Source organism: Schistocerca serialis, chromosome 12 (assembly GCF_023864345.2).
Source record: "Schistocerca serialis cubense isolate TAMUIC-IGC-003099 chromosome 12, iqSchSeri2.2, whole genome shotgun sequence".
In the NCBI taxonomy this organism is placed as follows: domain Eukaryota; kingdom Metazoa; phylum Arthropoda; class Insecta; order Orthoptera; family Acrididae; genus Schistocerca; species Schistocerca serialis.
This window is the reverse complement of record NC_064649.1, coordinates 188,410,881-188,428,356: the sequence shown is the minus strand read 5'-3', so window position 1 is coordinate 188,428,356 and position 17,476 is coordinate 188,410,881. Positions and strand designations below refer to the sequence as shown.

The 17,476-nt window shown below is 41.9% G+C and overlaps 1 protein-coding gene across 4 annotated transcripts in view; it reads left to right on the top strand.

Moving 5' to 3' along the window:
• Positions 1-1,713: 1,713 nt before the first annotated feature.
• The window catches only part of LOC126428206 (uncharacterized), a 119,891-nt gene continuing 104,128 nt past the window's right edge, over positions 1,714-17,476 (top strand). For 2 of the 4 annotated variants that reach the window (XM_050090122.1, XM_050090121.1), the window contains exon 1: positions 1,714-2,344. The gene's annotated coding sequence lies outside the window, so the exon portion shown is untranslated. The remainder of the gene's footprint in view (positions 2,345-17,476) is intronic. The other 2 variants (XM_050090119.1, XM_050090120.1) reach the window with 1 other exon arrangement.

Here is a 17,476-nt window from a genome sequence, read left to right as displayed (position 1 = left end):
TCTAAAATACGAGTTGAAATAATGAAGCGTTTTGTGATGAAGTCGGTAGGCCTACATGTTTGAAGTAAACACGTTAGCAATTGCACAGTATTGTTTTTGACATCTGTAATTCGTTCTGCAGACGTTCGTAAACGATGCCAGGTTGTGCTGCATTTGGTTGTTCCAATAGAGGCGAAGGTGGATTTCGCGTGTTAGCATTTCCACGCAATGAAGAAAGACGAAAGCAGTGGGCAGTTTTTTTAAGTACTTTTAGTCACGCAAAACAGATAGGCCTATTACAATTCAGTGCATTTGTAAGCTTTTATTTCTTTAACAGTTCGTGCACACTGGTAGCATCACAAGCTTTTCTGAAGCCATTATCTGACGTCCTTGCTGGAAACGGGAAGTTCCTGTAATTGCTGTGCCACGCTCATTCGACTTTATAGCGTCAAAGTTTATTTCGTTCCGAATCAGAACAATAGGCATTATTTTGGTTTCAGTATTATTATTGCCTGACTGTTGACGCAGGCAAGGCACTGCCTCTGAGCACTATGGGACTTAACATCTGAGGTCATCAGTCCCCTAGGACTTAGAACTACTTAAACCTAACTAACCTAAGGACAGCACACAACACCCAGTCATCATGGACACAGGCAAGTTGTAAGCACGTTTTGCGCGGCTGTCGTGGTTGCTCAAACATTTTTCGTAGTAAATAATTGTAGGTACTCTTGAAGACAGTTTTTAATAGGCCTACTTACTGTGGGATAGAAGGGATACGGTAGTTTTCTTGTTATATTTGGTCGTTATTACAGTAGCCTACATTTAACATTACCTGATTTTTGTAATCTTTTTCGTTTGTTATCTACGAGAGGTGTTCAGTAAAGTCGTAAGCAGTTGTTTACTTGTGATATGCAAAAAGTTTGAAGACGTGACAAGAAGTACTAATACGTCTCACACTTTTTGCATGTAACAAGTAAACAACTGCTTACGAGAATGAGATTTTCACTCTGCAGCGGAGTGTGCGCTAATATGAAACTTCCTGGCAGATTAAAACTGTGTGCCGGACCGAGACTCGAACTCGGGACCTTTGCCTTTCGCGGGCAAGTGCTTGGGTAGTTCAGTTGGTAGAGCGCTTGCCCGCGGAAGGCAAAGGTCCCGCGTTGGAGTCTCGCTCCGGCACACAGTTTTAATCTGCCAGGAAGTTTCAACTACTTACGACTTTCATTCATCTGACGTAATACAGGTACGTTAAATCTTTAGCGTTATGCACTTCCGATACAAAACAAATGCTATACACTATTTTTGTTTTGTTTACGTTACTTTTATTGCAATATGTCTAGTAAACTAACTTTAAAGGAGATAAATGCAAGTAACGAATAATTTTTACAGTCACTGTATCAAATTTTCCTGTGCTGTACGTAGTAGGCTACTATGAGTATATTATAGCTGTAAAGAAAGGCATTTCACGAATGATTTCGCCATATTGTCTTGTGCTTTTGATTCGGTGAGTTTGTACTCCACTACTGGCCATTCAAAAGTTCCGCCCGGAGTTTGGCAGAAAAATGTCCGCCGTATCGTCCGGTTGGCCACTCTCTCCCTGTACAGGCTCTCTAGCAACAGGTGGCAGCTAGCGCCATCTCGTAGCGATGACGTCACCCGATCACTCGCCGCATGCCGCGCGCCCTGCTGCCGGCCGGTGGAACTATATGGGCAGGCACATTCCGCGCACGTGATTCGAGTTGCATTGCATTGCTGCGCAGAAGCACGCAGTGCCAATCCACGCGAAGCTTCTTGCGTTCATGAAATGCATAAAACGCGGCAGAATTAGTCCTTTATATGTCACTACACACTGTAGCGTCCTGGGAAAAAGGTTCGGATAAGCACGTGTTGTGTTGTGTGATAAGTATCCCTCTAGCATGAATGTAAATTGTCACTGTTTATTCACTAGAGCGTTAACAGTTCACACGACTGAAGCTTGTCATACTGTTTTAAAATCGTTCCCGGTTTGAATAACCACAACAAAAGTGTCTCAACAGTGTTTCTTATTTAGTGCGTTTATACGCTTATTTTTAAGCATGCATTTATTAAACGTCTCTGCTAACACATTTTATTCATCGCACCGTAAAGTCTCATCGTGTGTGATTGCATTGTTTATGTGTTGTCGATAACACATCGTCCCAGCACTGTGTCTTTAGCGAAATTAGTGACGGTTTGTGCCTGAAAAGTAGCATGTCACTATGGTGCACTACACTATATTGCTTTCTGTGCGTGTGTGAATGTTTTATCACTCATTGGATTAGGCCACAAGAAGAGGCTGAAGACGTTGGTTCCTCTCCCGTCGGCTGCTACACATCGTCAACAAACGGTGAGTTGGACCTAGCCATTGTTTATAATCTCTTTCTCCTAATTATATGTAAACACTTCGAAGTCCACATTTCGCACTCTCTTGAGTGTCCTATGTTCTGTTGATAGTCCACTTATCCTTGTGGCACTATTTGCGACACATGTAAACAAATTTACATCTTATTTACAACTGAGTCCCTGCTACCTGAATACCAGAAAGCGACGTACTAAATACCTAACTATTTACATAATACATAAATATTAAACTTGTTTACATTGAAACCATGCCTGCATAGAAATATGATGCTGCTATATACTACAGCAGTCTGGTTTAACATTCCTACTGAGTGGCTCATATGTGCAAGATTACTGTCAACACATATGAGACCACGACCGTTCCATGTTGCACAGTACATGTGAAATTCCTAGTCGCAACAAAGGGAAAACGACCGCAGAGAACAAAGCACGAGAGATCCCCCCCCCCCTCCAAAAAAAAAAAAGAGAAAGCCAAAACCCCGAAATTCGTGGTCGCGAAATTAAACCTTCCTCAAAAACCATGTGTGTCGCCAAGCATAATCGGTTCATCTCATGGTCTTATAAAACTTTGCTTACAACCAGGCATATAAATGAGTCTTAATACTACTTTACTACAGTGTTATCTGTGTCATAAATTGTGTTCACATAAAAATGCATATAGATATATACAATAAACAAACATCAGTAAAAATGTAAATGCATAGATGCTTACTAACTTTGAGTCAAAACCTTACAGATATTATTTACATAGATCTGTGGATGTTATTATTTCTGTAGCACATTTCTGGTGGGAAATATGAGAACATGGTATTCATGGACGAAAATTGTCAATAAGAAGTTTCCTAATCAAACATTCTTTAAATGACTCAGTCAGAGGTTCTTCAGAATCAGAATGTTTATTATCCCGTAACATACAAAGTCAAATCACAGATCTGATGTACTGGGGACTCGTCAACATTACATTTACATTACAATTACAATTTGTATATACAGTATTACAAAAACAATATATCAACACTCCAGTTTACATGAATTACAAAGTAATATATAACAACAGTGTTTGCATAGTGGACATATTTTTACAATCATTTATTTGACACAAAACTGCTAAGCTTAATTTACAGGTGATGTTTCCTTGCTCAGACTTCCACATCATCGTTCATAAATTCTTCTACAGAGTAATAAAAATTTTTCCGCTAATAACTTGTGCAGCTTTGATTTAAATTGCTCTAGCTCCATGCTATTTATTTGTTTCTTTTTTAGCATGTTGTAGATTTTCATGCCTATTATTGTGGGGTTTGTGCATATGACTTTAACCTGTGAGTAGGAAGCATTGTCTTATTCCTAGTGCTGTATTGATGCTTAATATTGTTGTCTACGAATAACATACGGTTACTGTATACAAAAATAATCAGTTCAGAGATGTGCAAACAGAGGGCACTTAATACCACTAGATTTCTTAACAGTGGGCGACAAGATTTTTTTGGTCTTGCATTACACATATTTCTAACAATTGATTTTTGTAATTTTAATATTCTAATGATTTTGCTTGTATTACCCCAAAAGATAATGCCATACCTTATAACAGCTTCAAAATAGCTGTGATAAAGTACTTTTCTTATCTCCATGCTAGTTGAATATGACAAAATCTTCATAGCAAAGGTCAGGCTGTTTATCTTATTTGCTTTCTATATATGAAGACCAGGATAAATTTTGATTCCTAAAAATTTAACACAATCTGATTCTTTCAGTACTTGGTTACTGCAGGTAATATGAATTTCATTTATCTTAGAGTTTATAGTTTTGAACTGTAGTAAATGTTTTTTTCCAATATGCGATTTTAACACATTTAGTCAGAACCAGTTTTCTACACTGTCTAATAGATTTGTGGCTGTTGAGGGAATTTGTTGTGAGTGATTGGTTTTGATGAGGGCAGCCGTATCATCAGTGAATAAAACTGAGTGTGAATTTATGTTTAGTGGCAAGTCATTTATGTACAGTAAGAATAAAATTGGAACCAAAAGTCAGCCTTGTGGAACACCTTGTGAAATAATCATCCATTCAGAGAAGAAATTTCCCTTGCTTGATGATATAACTACTCTGTGTTTCTTCTTTGTGAGGTATAACCTGAACCACTCTAAAACATGACCTCCAGTTCCGTATTTTTCCATTTTATACAGGAGCCATTGATGGTTTACACAATCAAATGCTTTTATGAGGTCACAGAACAATCCTGCAACTTTGCTAGACTTGTCTAAGGCAGAACAAATTTTTTTCACAGACTCATAATAATAATAATAGTATTTATTCAACATCGAATAATCAGATACAATCTGTAGAAATCATACAGTGTCAGGACATCATACAGATTATTTTCTGAATACGTCAGTTTATAAATTACAAACTAAAGATTTGTTTGTATTAACAAATTTTACGTTTTGATTCATTTTACATTTGGTAGTATACAATCACAATATTACAAATATTGTTGTTATCAACATTATATTAGTTGTAGGTTAGTTAAAACTATGAGCTTGACATACTTATGAAGCAATTTTCATACAGGTATAATACTTGTCTAGGGAATGAAAAGGGTTTTCAATTAGAATTCTTTTTAGCTGATCTTTTGTTAGTGGGAAGGGTTGTGAGACTTTTTGGTTGGGCATTGGATAGCTTCAGCCCAGCATGAAGTACATTTTTTTCATATAAAGCTGTTCTGTGGCTATTTACATGGTATCTGAACTTTAGCCTTGAATCGTACTGGTGCAGGTCACAGTTGAAATTTGGATTTATTGTTTCCACAAGCAGTATAACTTTCAATATGTATACACCTATAATGTTAAGCACACCTAACTTTGGGAACAGATTCCGACACGATTCTCGAGGTTTGGCACCACAAATAATTCTGATAGCTTTATTCTGTAGTACTAATAATGTGCTTAGGTTGGCTTGAGTTGTTGCACCCCATATTTCTACAGCATGGTTTAAATTTGATGAGAATAGGGCATGATAGGCAGTTTTTAGTACACACATGCCGTTACAATATTTGCTAATCATATTTATAGGAAACACATTCTTCGACAGCTTACATGCTAAGGAATCGATATGCATGTCCCGTTTGAGGCTGTCCTGGATTGTAATTCCGAAGAACTTTGTCCATTTTTCCTTATTTACAATATCATTTTCTATGTATAATTTCATGTCAAATTCTATTTGTTTCCGTATGTTAAATTCCATCATTGCGGTCTTTGAAGCACTTACACCTGCCTAATATCGTGTGGGGCCCCCGCGAGGACGCAGAAGTGCGGCGGCACGACGTGGGATGCACTCGACTAACTGGAGGAAGTGGACACCACGAACCGTGCACGGCTGTCCATGAATCCGTAGGAGTGCGACGAGATGGATTCTCTTCTGACAGCACGTTGCCAGACATCCCGGATATGCTCAATAATGTTCATGTCTGGGGAGTTTGGTGGGCGGCGGTAGTGTTTAAACTCAGAAGAGTGTTCCTGGAGCCACTCTGTAGCAATTCTGGACGTGTGGGGTGTCGCATTGACCCGCTGGAATTGCCCACGTCCATGGATGCAGGTGATCAGACAGGATGCTTACGTACTTGTCACCTGCGAGAACTGTATCTAGGCGTATCAGGGATCCCATATCACTCCAAGAGCTACACGCCCCTCACCACTACAGAGTCTCCACCAGCTTGAACAGTCCCCTGCTGGCGTGCATGGTCGTTGGATTCATGAGGTTGTTTCCATACCCGTACACATCTGTCCGATCGATACAATTTGAAACGAGACTCGTCCCAGCAGGCAACACGTTTCCGGTCATCAACAGTCCAATGTCGGCGTTGAGGGGCCCAGGCGACGCATAAAGCTTTGTGTCGTGCAGTCATCGAGGGTACACGAGTGGGACTTCTGCTCCGGAAGCGCATATCGATGATGTTTCGTCGAACGGTTCGCACGCTGCCACTTGTTCGTGGCCCAGCACTGAAACCTGCAGCAGTTTTCGGAAGGGTCGCACTTATGTCAGGTTGGGCGATTCTCTTCAGTCGTCGTTGGTCCCGTTCTTGTAGGATCTTTTTCTGGCCACAGCGATGTCGGGAGACCTGATGTTTTACCGGATACCTGATATTCACGGTATACTCGTGAAATGGTCGTAAGGGAAGATCCCCACTTCATCGCTACCTCGGAGATCCTGTGTCCCATCTCTCGTGCGGGGACTATAATGCCACGTTCAAACTCACGTAAATCTCGATAACCTGCCATTGTAGCAGCAGTAAACGATCCAACAACTGCGCCAGACAGTCGTTGTCTTCCATAGGCGTTGCCGACCGCAGCGCCGTTTTCTGGTTGTCTGTGTGTGTCTTTGAATGCGCACGCCTGTGTCAGTTTGTTTGCCACTTCGGTGTATGTCAGGCCCGTAGTATGGGATCGGTACCACGACGCCTCTGTCCTCGGAGACGACCGCTGCACTGCCATTTGCTATTAAAAAGACGCCGAATGCATGTCACGAAAAAGGACTTTGGCGGGTAACGTAACTCTGTCTTCAGTTATTAAAATTACCAATCAAAATTTGCGAATATGAGATGAAGGGAAGGACGTCATGCCAGAAAAGTTAAAAACGCTGTAACTTTGTGGCACCACTTTACTTCTCTCACAACCAATTAGCGTCAGAAGCAACCACCACCTTATACGCATGTATTACGAAAATTTGCACGGCATGTGTCACGAGAGACGCCCGGGAGGCGCCGCCGTCGTAACCCCCCCCCCCCCCCCCTTCACGGACACCACCCGAGTTTAAGTTGCACGAACAACGTGGCCATCTGATCAACCGACCCGGATCAGGAGAGCCACCGCAGCACATTTCAGTTACCACTGTCTATACTTTTACAAATAAATTCGTAATACTTTGTCAGCATGAACAGGAAGGAATCACGATTCACACTCGTAGCAGTGCAAGTTCAAAAACATAACAAAGTAACTTCTTTTTACATGTAAACTAAGAAAAAAATATTGAATTTAATTGATGAAAGGAGAAAATATAAAAATGCAGTAAATGAAGCAGGCAAAAGGGAATACAAACGTCTCAGAAATGAGATCCAAAGGAAGTGCAAAATGGTTAAGCAGGGATGGCTAGAGCACAAATGTAGAGGCTTATTTCACTAGCGGCAAGATAGATACTGCCTACAGGAAAATTAAACAGACCTTTGGAGAAAAGAGAACCACTTGTACAAATATCAAGAGCTCATATGGAAACCCAGTTCTAAACAAAGAAGGGAAAGCAGAAAGGTGGAAGGGGTATATAGAGGGTCTATACAAGGTTGATGTACTTGAGGACAATATTATGGAAATAGAAGAGGATGTAGATGAAGATGAAATAGGAGATACGATACTGCATGAAGAGTTTGACAGAGCACTGAAAGACCCGAGTCGAAACAAGGCCCTGGGAGTAGACAGCATTCCATTAGAACTACTAGCGGCCTTGGGAGAGCCAGTCCTGACAAAACTCTACTATCTGGTGAGCAACATGTATGAGACCAGCGAAATACCCTCAGGCTTCAAGAAGAATATAATAATTCCAATCCCAAAGAAAGCAGGTGTTGACAGATGTGAAAATTACCGAACTATCACTTTAATAAATTACGGCTGCAAAATACTCACGCGAATTCTATACAGACGAATGAAAAAACTAGTGGAAGCTCACCTCGGTTTCTAGCATTTGTAGACTTAGAGAAAGCTTTTGACAATCAAACTAGAATACTCTCTTTCAAATTCTAAAGATGGCAGGGGTAAAATACAGGGAGCAAAAGGCTATTTACAATTTGTACAGAAACCAAATGGCAGTTACAAGAGTCGAGGGGCATGAAAGGGAAGCAGTGGTTGGGAAGGGAGTGAGACAGGGTTGTAGCCTCTCCCCGATGTTATTCAATCTGTATATTGAGCAAGCAGTAAACGAAACAAAAGAAAAATTTGGAGTAGGTATTAAAATCCATGGAGAAGAAATAAAAACCTCGAGGTTCGCCGATGACATTGTAATTCTGTCACAGACAGCAAAGGACTTGGAAGAGCAGTTGAACGGAATGGACAGTGTCTTGAAGGGAGGATATAAGATGAACATCAACAAAAGCAAAACGAGGATAATGGAATGTAGTCGAATTAAGTCGGGTGATGCTGAGGGAATTAGATTAGGAAATGAGACACTTAAAGTAGTAAAGGAGTTTTAGTATTTGGGGAGCAAAATAACTGATGATGGTCGAAGTAGAGAAGATATAAAACGTAGACTGGCAATGGCAAGGAAAGCGTTTCTGAAGAAGAGAAATTTGTTAACATCGAGTATAGATTTAAGTGTCGGGAAGTTGTTTCTGAAAGTATTTGTACGGAGTGTAGCCTTGTATGGAAGTGAAACGTGGACGATAAATAGTTGGGACAAGAAGAGAATAGAAGCTTTCGAAATGTGGTGCTACAGAAGAATGCTGAAGATTAGATGGGTAGATCACATAACTAATGAGGAGGTATTGAATAGAATTGGAGAGAAGAGGAGTTTGTGGCACAACTTGACTAGAAGAAGGGATCGGTTGGTAGGACATGTTCTGAGGCATCAAGGGATCACCAATTTATTATTGGAGGGCAGCGTGGAGGGTAAAAATCGTAGAGGCAGACCAACAGAGGAATACACTAAGCAGATTCAGAAGGATGTAGGCTGCAGTAGGTACTGGGATATGAAGCAGCTTGCACAGGATAGAGTAGCATGGAGAGCTGCATCAAACGAGTCTCAGGACTGAAGACAAAAACAACAACAACATGTAAAATTTCATAATTTTTTCACTTACTACATTTGTTCTTACAGGTAAGAGAGATTTTGCGATGAATTCTGCACAGCACACAAATCATACTTACAGGTGTATGAAACTCTAGAATTCATCTAATTTATAAAGAATGAATGAGCTGTTACATTTTAAACTTCGTCTTTAGTCAAAATTCAAAATTTGTAGTCAATTGTCTCAGTTTTTATCAGTTTTTAATAGATTTGGAAAATTCTAGTGTTTTGCGTTAAGGAATTTGTGTTTAAGAAGCAGTGCAAAATTCATCTAAGAATCTTTCTTGTGAAGAAATGGGTACCCGTAGCACAATTGCAGCCAACAGTAAGTGAAATATGATGAAATTTCGCATGAAAAAAGAAATTTTTTTGCTATGTATCTGAACTTCCACTGCTGTGGGTGTGAATCCTGAATGCTTCCTGCTCATGCTGACAAAGTTTTACGAATTTATTTGTAAAAGTATAGCCAGTGGAAATTAAAATGTCCTGTGGTGCGTCTCCTGCTCCAAGTCCGCCCGTTTGACGCCTTACGCCCACCCCCCTAAGCTTCCCTTTATTCACAGTAGGTGCTCAGAATGATGTCCGCCTGTGGTAAGAGCAACCTGAACACATCAACAAACACTCCAGGAATTTCGGTTGCCGAAGTCTGGGAGAGTACCAGCCGAAACCTGTCTTCCAACTCTTAGAGCGTGTGGGGATTGGTAGCATACATATTGTCTTTTGAAATTGTCGAAAGATAAAAGATCACGCAGATTTAGATCTGGAGAACGGGGACGCCAGTCAACTACCCCTTCATCAAAAACACTTCGTATTGCTGTCATCGAACCTTTAGCGACGTGTGTTCTCGCATTGTCATGTATAAAGTAACCGTACATCTTTTTATTAGGTGTTGCTTCTCGAAAAAAAAAAGTAATATATTGTTTACATGCCTTTCAGAACGTATTGCCTCGTGGAAAAATATTGCACTAACTGCACACCCCACTCCACTTTTCACATCATGCAGAGATTATTGATGTAATTCACGAGGATTTTCGGAGCTCCAATGTCGACTGCTCTGAGAATTTATGTGCCCCAATAAATGCAGCCAGGCTTAATCAGAAAATAAAGCATCTCAGGATCAACTTGCCCACCGCGCACAGACTGTAGCAGCCAGTTGCAGTAGCGACGTCGAGAAACAGTGTCTGAGTTGATGCACTACCGTTATTTTCTACGGCTTCAATTTCGGCTCGTGCTGAGCTCTGTGAGCAGATGTTCTTGACAACCAGTCTGCAGTGCCAAACGGCGCCGAGATTTTCTCGGACATCTTCCCAAGGACTCCCCGATCTCGTCTAATTTATTTTCGCTTAAAACACCAGATTGTCTAGGCCTTCGTTTGTGTAATTCGGATCCAGTGCCCTGACATTTCTTCACTAATCTGCGTGTCGTCGCATCATTGGGAACGGTGCAACACTGGGAAATTTTCGTATGAATTCGAGCCGATATTGCACATACGTTTCTGTTTTTGCATAGTTCAACACAAGAAACACTCTTTGATCCTTCCTGTATACCGTACCAAATGGAAACTGTACAGGAGAGCTGTAAACAGAACACCATTACACTCAGGCGCATAGTGTAAGGGAGTATGCGCAAAGTACTGGTGTCAGAGAACTACGAATCCGGACGTCTTTCGTGAGACACCCTGTAGCTTCTTCTTCTTCTTCTTCCGAATGGGCCAGCCAAGGACCACGACATTCAATTTTTCAGCCTGGGGAGGGACTTGATGTTTGCCCAGTAATCTGGCAGTGACACGCTGCAGCAGTTCGTCGAACATTTGAATGGTGTACATCCAAACATAACATTTACAATGGAGGTAGAGAAGGAAGGGAAGTTACCTTTTTTAGATGTGTTGGTGGAGCGAAAAGCGGATGGACGACTGGGCAATTCTGTTTACAGGAAGCCAACGCATACAGACTTATATCTGCATAGCCATAGCTTCCATCATGCGTTTCAGAAGAGAGCTATGCTGAATACTTTAGTACACAGAGCCAGAACTATTTCCGACGAGGACCACCTTGGTCCCGAGATTAACCATTTGACGACTAAGAGGAATGGTTATTCTGCCGGTGAAATTAAATCTGTATTGCCCAAAAAAGTAAGACATGATGCTGGCCATATACAAGAAGTGGACCAACACATAGCACGGCTTCCATTTTGCGGTGCTACAACAAGCAGGATAGGCAAAGTCCTAAAGAGGCAAGGAATAAAAGCAGTTTTCCGACCACGAAAATTAAGGAAATGTTGAGACCAGTCAAAGATAGTCTCGGCTTAAGGGTACTGGGAATTTATAGTATTCCTTGCGAATGCGGCGAGAATTACGTGGGCGAGTCGGTAAGAACCGTTGCCGACCACTGCATCGAGCACCAGCGCCACCTGAAAACAGGTATTTGGAAAAACCAGCGGTGGCTGAGCATAGCCTGCTTAACAAGCATAAGATTTTATTTGAAGAAACGAGAGTAATAGCCCACACATCGAATTACTGGGACTCTGTGATCCGGGAAGCAGTCGAAATTAGACTTAGCGATAACAACTTTAACAGAGACAACGGTTACGCACTTAGCAACAGCCGGAAGAGTGCAGTGGATAAAGAAAAATCGCAGAGGAAAACTTCCCGCACTTTACCTCCTGATTCAAGGGATGGCGCTGCAAGCGATGCGGGATAGAAACTACAGCTATGGCAGTAGAGGGCAACCACTATGCGCCATATCGCTGTTACTATGACGTATTCCAGCCAATCAGAAGCCGTCCTTTGCATATAAAAGTGGGAGCCTCGCCAGTTCACATTTCGTACGTCGTACCACTCGCTCCTTCCGGCTCCTCGATTTCTCCCTTACCATCTGTGCCCATCCCATCGACCTCTCCCCCACCCTCACCTACCTTGGCCTCACCATTGACCGTCACTTCACCTCGATCCCTCATCTCCGCTCCATCCAATCCAAAGCCCACAACCGCGTCCGACTCCTCAAACACCTCTCTGGCCGTCCCATCCTCTATTATGACAGTCCCGCCTGGATATCTGCTCCCCCTCCCCCCCAAATTCTATAAGTTCCTCCAGATCCTCGAGCATCATGCACTCCGCCTCGCCTTCCATATCTGCCTCCCATCCCCCATGTGGATTCTCTACGACATCATTCCTTTCCCCCATCTGCTCCTGTTCCTCGAACATATCCACCTCCTCTACACCTCCCGCCGCCTTGATCCCCCTCACCCCCTGGTTGCTCCTCTCCTCTCCCATCCCCGCCCCCTGCCGCGTCCACTGTTGTGTCCCCCCTACCCTCCACCTCTACACCCTTCATCTCCTTTCCCAAGGCGGCTTCCATCAACTCCCCCTCCCGGATGATGCCCTCTCTCCCTCCATCTATCCCTCCTATCAACTCTGATCCTCACCCCCCCCTCCTTTCCTCCGTCCTTTCCCTGGGCTCCCTCTTCCCCCCTTCCATCCCGTTTTCTCCCCACCAAACCTCTCCCTACCTCCCTTCTCCCCCCCTTGAGTACTTTTGTATTCCCATCCTCTGCCTTCCCCACTACCTGTCGCGTCTGCCCAGCACCTCGCACCCCTTTTATGGGTCATCATCCTCCATTGGCTCTCGGCTGTGGTATGTCACATTTACCAACTTTTTAGTGCAGTGTTCCAGTGAATGTTCAGTGTTGTTCGTCTTTCTAGTGTAGCGAACAGAATCCATGCTGTCACTGTGTGTGAATTTTATGTCCTTAGTGAACAGAAACCAGACTGTCGCCGTGGTTTTTTTTAAATTGTCTATTTTTTACGTGTCTACTTCGTATGTATTTTATCCGCATCATCATTCCTTTGTTCTATGTTTTAAGTTCCACGATTTTTATTCTCTTCATCTTTTTAACAAAGTCTGCAGGCTGAAGAGCGGCATACTACGCTGCTGCCAGCCCGCCCTCTTCGAGAGGGATCGAAATTCAATAAAGAAAAAAAAAAGAAAAATAAGACCGTTCACGACAGTCAGTTTTAGCCCTGAGTACGACCATGGAGGTAGTGGACGAAATCGTGGAGTTTTATCCTGAACTGACGTGGCGTGTACACCGAGAGTTTTATTCAAGAAATACGTCGCGAAAGACTTCGTAGCCATATCCCGCATTCTGTGGCGATTTTTCTTTCTCTCCTTTGTCCATTGCGGGCTGATTGCCCTGAAACCTTTTGTTTAGTGTCCTTCTGAGAAGCGCTCGGTTTCTAATGTCACTATTCATGGATGTCTATCAGCCACAGTGCCACGATGTTTCTGCTCTTCCAGTGGTTGAGAAGTCGGCTGGTCACTCTCGTTCGGTCCGTCCTTGCGATATGTCCGTAGAAATAGAGGCGCCTCTTCCTGGCTACATCTGTGATTTTCTCGGTATGATTGTACAGCTCCTCGTTCGATTACCTTCTATACTCACCATCTGTTCTGATCGGTCCCAGAATTTTTCTCGGGGTCTTCCTCTCCCGAGTCTCTAGTTTATCTGCAAAGCGTTTCCTGTTCAGATTCTAGTCTTCTGAGGCGTATAGGGATTCAGGGTGGATAACTGTTTGGTAGTGTTTTAGTTTGGAATTGGGAGATAGGCATTTATTATTATAAATGTTCTTGGTTGATCGATGTGCTAATTGTAGTTTCAATAATACACCGCACTCAGGATCTCTCCAAAACGCGTTCAGAGTATAGTTTATTATTCTACAGTGAGAGGATGTGCGAGTTTGGTGTGTAAAAGTTTACAAGTGAGGTTATGAGCACATGTAGATAATTTACGTGGTGAAAGTAGATGTTTCTATTATATGGCGCATGGATCAAAATTTGAATCAACAAGAATTATTTAATTAATGGAAGGTAGATTAGCGGTTTCACAGCAGCTCACTTTATGGTGAAAATTAATGCGGTACTGGCAGTATATTCAGATAAGAATCTAGTTACCTTCAATGTTCTTTTAACACTTGCCCAGTGAATATGAGGAAGGAAGTAACAAAATATCTGGTGACAGTATTATATAGATGGAGTATATCTTGTAATAAAGAAAATCAACAATATTACAGCATCGTTTGATGCATTTGTACGAAGCATTCGTCGTAGAATAAATTAAAAATTTCGTAGTACCGGAACGTGTGGTGCAAGAGTGAAAATATTAGATTTTAAATTAGTGTTTAGGGCATCGTAAATAGCATCCACCATATCAAACACAAATTTTGAAACTGTACTTCTCAGAACGCAGTATAAGCCTGATGAGTGGAAAGATGTAATCGCCAGATATGAAACATCAATGTGTCACTTCTAGTTATACTGGAGCCAGGACTGCATTTAAAGTGATTATCGGATTTTTTTAATAGACCACGAATCACACCTCTCCGGGTAGGAGCCTACTCGAAGTCTGTTCTGTTGAATTAATTTGAATTTGTGCAGACATACTGCACTTACCCGTAAATGACAGTCATTCAATAAACATTTGAAAAACACGCATAAAGTTTAGAATACAAAATACTCTGAACACCTACAACAGAGAAAAGTCAGGGTGTATACGCTCCGAGAAATACGGGAAAAACCTGGAATTTTTTCATCCGGGCAAAAACCGACAAAAACCAGGGAAATTTTTAGAATTCCGGGAATTTTTCATTGTTTTAGTCTTCAGTTTTGAATTTTTTGTAATTTTAACTGGTAAGAACTGATAAACAGGAAAATGGTCAGAGGCTTTAGAGCGAAGACCGTGGAATACTTCGTACCAGTAAATTGCTATCGATGAACGTGACGTCACAATTGTTTACATTTGAGTTCGTTTGAGCAGTTGCCAGCGGGCACATGCGCATGCGCAGTTGAATTGCCTATGGGCAGTACCTTTTCCTGCTTTAAGCGTGGCTGTTGGCTGTATCAGATGCAGTAACAAAATGGTTCAAAGGGCTCTAAGCACTGTGGAATTTAACATCTGGGGTCATCAGTCCTAGACTTAGAACTACTTAAACCTAACTAACCTAAGGACATCACACACATCCATGCCCGAGGCAGGATTCGAACCTGCGACCGTAGCAGCAGCGCGGTTACGGACTGAAGCGCCTAGAACCGCTCGGTCACAGCACCGGCAGCCAGATGTTACCCGGAAAATTTTTTCTGGCGCGCCCAAGCTGGGTTAGTCTCCACGTGAGCCGTGTTTACGGTTAGTGATTTTGCTGTTTTCTTCTCGTTTACAGTTCTAACGTCAAATGAAAACAAAACAGGTATCTGTGGCTGAGAGCTGCTAAGTGAATTAAAGTACAATCACGGAAGGCTAAGATATGTTGTTTGTTTCAGTTTTCTGATTTTACTGTATTGCCTTGTTTTTGGAAGTCCGGCATTAATTGCCTTGCAGAACGATGAAGTTATTTTTGTCGGTTTTCTAAATAAATGCCGCTTTTGTTAATCTATTTCGCAGAAGCAGTCAATTTATTGGAAACGAAGTGTTTCATTCCACACTATTGGCTTTTATCAACTGTTCACTGGTTTAAAAGTGCACATTTTCATCATCTGGCATGTATGACATTAAGCCATAATAAAGAACCAAACATAAGATAATACAGTACTGGTCCTTCAAGCAAATTGCATTATGCCATAATAAAGAACCAAACATGAGATAATACTGGTATGCTAAGAAAATTTGTATCCTGAAAACCTGAAATCAGGTTCGTTCTACTTCATTGTGAATCTGGACATATGAATGTGCACTTTAAGCTGAATTGTGCATTTTAGTATGGTTTACGAAATTCCGATGCTTTAGTAACCTCCGATGTTCTATTTCTTTTATGACGTCGTGTAATATCTCTTAAATACACCAACATACGGGCTTCCTGCGTCCTCACAGCTGCCCACGAGCAGTAACGCCTGTTTTCCGGCGCTTTCTGGCAACTGCTGAAACGATTCTATTTCTCACAGGTCGCGCGAAAATATTGTGGTTCAAATGGCTCTGAGCACTAGGGGACTTAACACCTGAGGTCATCAGTCCCCTAGAACTTAGAACTACTTAAACCTAACTAACCTAAGGACATCACACTCATCCATGCCCGAGGCAGGTTTCAAACTTGCGACCGTAGCTGTCGCGCGGTTCCAGACTAAAGCACCTAGAACCGCTCGACCACAACGGCCGGTGAAAATATTGTGAATGGTGCTTCGAAAAGCCTTACTTTCAATGTAAATTTCCTTTTACGCAAGATGAATTATGTTACGCGTGAAAATGTGCAATGAAATGCTTAAATCAGCGAGCGTTTAACTCCGATTTAAAACTTAACGCATTGAGAACCAGCCACTTAGAACAACTTAAAGAGTCCAGAAGTCCAGACATTGTCATTATTTAAAATTTTACTGGTACATTTGTGTGATGTATCTTAAAGTGTAACACACGCAAAAAGACCAGTATCGTATGTGAAACCTTAGCTTTTCTTGTAGCTACAGTATGGTTGGTTGGTTGGTTTGGGGAAGGAGACCAGACAGCGTGGTCATCGGTCTCATCGGATTAGGGAAGGATGGAGAAGGAAGTCGGCCGTGCCCTTTCGGAGGAACCATCCCGGCATTTGCCTGGAGTTATTTAGGGAAATCACGGAAAACCTAAATCAGGATGGCCGGACGCGGGATTGAACCATCGTCCTTCTGAATGCGAGTCCAGTGTCTAGCTACAGTATGTACATTAATTTAAACCATTAACTTTTCCTATTTGTACGATCACGCCAGTTAACAGTGATGCTGCTATTGGCTGTCTACATCACATGTCCTATGCTCTGAATGTCTGCTGTCATTGGCTGGCGAGATCATGTGACATGAGCTATGATTGGCTAACAAACGCTCATTTCAATCTCGATTTCAATGCTTCGGAAACTATACTTCCGTAATTCGAATAAGAAAATATGGAGCGTAAATGTTGCTGCACATCAGAGATCTTTCCAAAACTTATTTTACCGAGTGTTTTCGTTCTCTGAAGTCCCAGGAAGTTCAACGCTGGTGTATAAAACCTTTACCATTCAAAGGACTGATATTTTTACAGCTCCGAGGTAAAACCTTTACCATTCAAAGGACTGATATTTTTACAGCTCCGAGGTAAAACCTTTACCATTCGAAGGACTGATATTTTTACAGCTCTGAGGTAAAGTATACTCTCACCTATCATGGAACAAAGGGTAATTTTCACGTGGGAAAATGTGCTTTAACTGGGAAATCCGGGAAAAATCGGAAAATTTTTTGTTGTCTGCATATACATCCTGAAAGTAGAAATACACAGGTACACGCATTTGCAAAGAACATTATTAAGCAGT